General features: G+C 34.8%; 1 pseudogene; it reads left to right on the forward strand.

Annotated features, from left to right (window-relative positions):
* The first annotated feature begins 608 nt into the window (after positions 1–608).
* Positions 609–3,953, forward strand: LOC125468063 (annotated as a pseudogene).
* Positions 3,954–4,489: the final 536 nt, after the last annotated feature.

The raw sequence follows: 4,489 nt of genomic DNA on the forward strand, positions 1-4,489 counted from the left end.
TATTACTTTATTAATAAATTTTAATGTAGTGACTTATCATGATTTGTCATTCTGACATATGTTTTACTAACGAGGGCATCCGCATGATGATGCGAGGTTTAAAACATTATAAAACATGTAGAAAGTTCTAAATATATATGATATACAATACTATTTATATACATGTGATTCATGTGGAAGCTTAAAAGATGTTGTACAAACTTCCATAAAACAAAAGGACCAAATGTTTAGCTCCACACATTCAAGTGAAACTTGATAAATCGTGCGGAGCAAAAAAGTAAATGGAACAGAATTTTGTTGCATCAAGATCAGTGGACTCATGAATTGTGTTCTTCATAATCAGAATATATGATTAAACATAGTGCCTTGCTGGACAATTAATGGAGCCATTAAAAAAAAAAACCAATTAACTTCTTCGATCCTAATTACAAAACCGATTGGCATATTGTTAGGTTGATATTTTACATATGTTTTGTATCTCCTTTACTTAATTTTTAGTCATAATTTAGTTGGGTTTAATGCATTTTATGCAATTTTGATAATAATTATAATTTGAGAACAAAACATTAATTTGACGACGAAAATATGAGAAACCCAAAGAGTTATCCAAGTTCACTACAAGAAAAGTGGGCTAAGAACACAATTGATTTGTGTCCTTTTCAATTTCATTGAGCACAAATACATATATGTGCGTTTTGAGTATCATTGAACACAAAACTATTTTATATGTGCTCTCTAAGCAAAAAGAACAGTGGTTTGTGCCGAAAATGAAGTGTATTTGTGCCTACTTGCATGTGTCACCTATAATGCCAGAAATGAGATTTGTTTATTAATTTACGAAAGCGCAATAAAAGTTTTCATGCTCTCCGATGTAATATATTTAAATTAAAAGTAGGTTTTCGTGTCCATTGCTTTTACTTTTTCCCATTGTCAATTCCTTTACATTATTAGTTCACGCCTTTCCTCTCTCTCCCCCCTCTTAAATTCTACTCCTTGTCCTCCTCAACAATCTTCCATTCTTCCTCCCTCCTCCTCTGCCTCCTCTTTCATGCAACAAAGCCGTTGTCCAGCCGTCATCAACGACCGTCTAATTATACCTCTAGAATCCTCTTGTCGTCCTCTTTCCAACTCCCAAGTTTGCTTCTCCAAATTCTTAGCCAAATTTCCTCAATTTCACATCTAAGCAACGGTGATTGTGGGCTTTCCGGCCAATTTCCAGCAAAGGCTGCCGGAATTGGACCTCGATGCAAGAGGTAAAAATGATCTCTCTTTCTTTTTCTTTCTTTCTCATCTCTCTTTCCCTCTCTCTCATCTATCCTTCTCCCTACTTTCATGTTCTGCTCTGCCTTCCTCAGACTCTCTTTCTCTCACCTCTGTCTCTCTCTCTGACTCCCTTTCTCTCTCTACCTTCCAAGATTCGGTCCATCTCTTTTCCTTTTCCCGATCTGGTGGTTTTTGATGAAACAATTCAAAGCATAATTCCCAAATTCGGTCCATCTTTATTCTCTATCTACATTCCCAAATCCCAGATTCGTTCTCTCTCTAATTCTCTCTTATTTGATTTGATTTTCTTCCCTACTATTGTCTTCTTCAAGCTACATTGATTTGGATTTGATGAAGGAGAATCTTCGAGTCAGAAAGATGTGGGCAAGCAAAAAAGTAGGGTTGCCGGAGGCCACCCTAGGAACCACCATTGGCATCTTCACCATCAAGGTAAATTCTCCTTCTTCCCAAACTTTCCCTTCAATTTTCTTTCACTTTCTTTGTAACCAAACAGACAATTCAATCCATAAAGTTTGTATCTTTGACATTATTTGTGTTTTCAAATCGTGAACAATAGTAGCTTTATTACAAACACTCGCCGAGGACTTGCAGGAACTTCATCGGGCTCGCTCGGAGAGGATGTTACGACAACGTAATTTCACAGAATCATCCAGGTTTCATATTTTCTGCTTTTGTAATGTGTGTGTGTATATATATATATATATTTTACTGACAATTAAATTGGAGTTGGGGTAGGATTTCATAGGGCAAGGTGGTGATCCCACCGAGGCAGGAAAGGGTGGCGAATCCATTTATGGGTAAAAAAAAAAATTCCCTTGAATTTACCCATAATGTATTGAAATTTGCTTTATTATTTTTTACCCCCGATTTTAATTAGATTTGAGAACCATAGTGAAGAACTTGTTTTGTATAATGAGTTTCAGGGGAAAGTTTGAGGACGAGATAAAACAAGAGTTGAAGCATATTGGAGTTGGCATCTTATCGATGGCGAATGCTGGTCCGAATACAAATGGAAGCCAGTTCTTTTTCATGTTGGCACCGTGCCCATCATTGGATGGTATGCTAATTTTTACCCAGTAATGTTAAGACTGTTTTTTACTACTAAATGTGCAGTATTTGACTTTTTGTTTTACTTAATCTACATAAAAGTGATTAAAAAGCAGTAAACGTTTTTGCCTTAAGATGGTATGTGTATCTTGCGTACAATGTGGTTTGGTGGACTTGTGACCTGTTGACTTTAGAAGTTATTTGCATGAGACATCAGTTCATCACTCTGTGACCTATTAAAATATTTGGAGACTGAAAAACAGTTCTTGCTATACTACCATTTCTTTGTGATTTTGCTATGAGGATTTTATGATTTGACATGCACACGCAATCTGCATATAGTTATGAGCTGTATTTGTGTACGGGAATCTTTAGGCTTTAGTTGACTTTCAGGTGACTATAATAATCTACACCATCACCATTAGGATTATGTTTGAGCTATAAAGTGACTAAAGTAAAACTCCTACCCGTTTCTTGATTTAGCGTTCTTATGAAAGATTTTGACTATGTATGTTGAACACGAGGTTGTGAAGGTATAAAACCGGCTCCCTGCACTGAATAATTAAAAAAAAACGTCAGTGTATTTCAATTTTGTGACTCACGTGATTCCTCCCAAACTTGATTATCTGTATGCCCTGAATTTTCATGTGCCTTACTAATTGATTGTGATTTAGGAGTACAAATTTGTAGTAGATTTAGAAGTGGTAAATCACAGTTTAGCAGAGGGATTTGTAGATTCAAATATCAATGTTTGTTCATTAGTTCCCCTAAACATCACACATTTTGCTTGTTGTTTTCTAGTTTGCTCGACTTTGTCCGTTGGATCAGAAAGACATGGCCCTTGCCTTCATCCATTTGATGAAAATTGTGCTTCTGTTATTACAGAAGTTTTTTCAATTTATTATTTTTTTATGACTTGTTATTTGTATATAATGTTTGATTTTGGATTATGCATATTTTTACAGGATTGATGGGAATATATTATGTTGTAGAGGTGTACTTTACCTTCGTGCTATTTCTCATCTTTGTAAGTGGTTAATGTACAATACATTAATAAGTTTGGTTTTTATTTGCTTGAAATATATACAACATTATTAGAGGTCCTATTAATGTTTTGCTCTTATTATATATAAAATAACTATTTTTTATTTTTTATGAAACTTATATTTACTAAATTTCTTTCTTTTCCAGGAACAGGATGAACTTCCTTCTACAATTATGGTTCACTGTGTCGATATGGATTTGCTTCCTTGTCTTGTTATGGTACATTGGACATTTAGTTGTACCAATGGTAAAATGTTCACTTTTTTGTCGGAGAAAATGAAACTCTTATTGTTATAAGATATGTGTAAAGCTAATGAATTCTCAATGTTGATTGGATGTTTGGGTAACATCACTGGAAATATGTGATCCTTTCCCTTTTTCATTTTTCCTATGATTTGGATTTCCGGAAGGTGATTGCATAATCCACCGAGCTGGGAAAAAGGGTAAAATCAATTATGGGGGGCTATAAGTAGGAATGCATGGATACATTGATAGGAAAATCTCATTATTTTGTTGGTCTTTTATCTTGAACACTTGTAAACATGTACTTTATGAGGAATATTTATGTAGTTTCATTATAGACATTCCATTTCTACTATTGGATTGCTTTTTACAGCCAAGACTGCCATCTTTGATTTTAGGAAAAATTTAAATTTTTTGTTTTATTTCAAAATTTTACATTTCTATTATTTATTTATTTATTTATAGAACCTACTGGGCAAAATAACAAAAATAGTGTAAACATGGATGGAGAATGTCATTTGACAAGTTGTCAGAACAAGGACACAAAAAGGCCTTTATTTGTGCCTGCCTCTTAGATCACCAAACAATCTATTGTACCTTTTGACGCCCATAGAAGGCACATACACAAAGATAGTAGCTGCACTGTTGCTATTGGTCTATGAGCACAATTGTTGGTGCTTTTTGGCCTCAAAGGGCACATATAATTTATTGTCCACAGTGCTCATTTCTTTTTTGTAGTGCTTGGACTGTATGAGCTGTGCGGATCGGTGCAGAATTTGAATTGTTTGGCTTAGTGCACGTCTGTTTGGCTTCGCGTCTCTCCCAACTCGGATTTCCTAATGTGGTTGGTTTTATTTATTTACCCTGTTGG

This window comes from the organism of the source record quoted next, unplaced genomic scaffold, assembly GCF_019419815.1.
Source record: "Pyrus x bretschneideri cultivar Hongxiangsu unplaced genomic scaffold, Pyrus_bretschneideri_v1 Contig40, whole genome shotgun sequence".
NCBI lineage: Eukaryota > Viridiplantae > Streptophyta > Magnoliopsida > Rosales > Rosaceae > Pyrus > Pyrus x bretschneideri.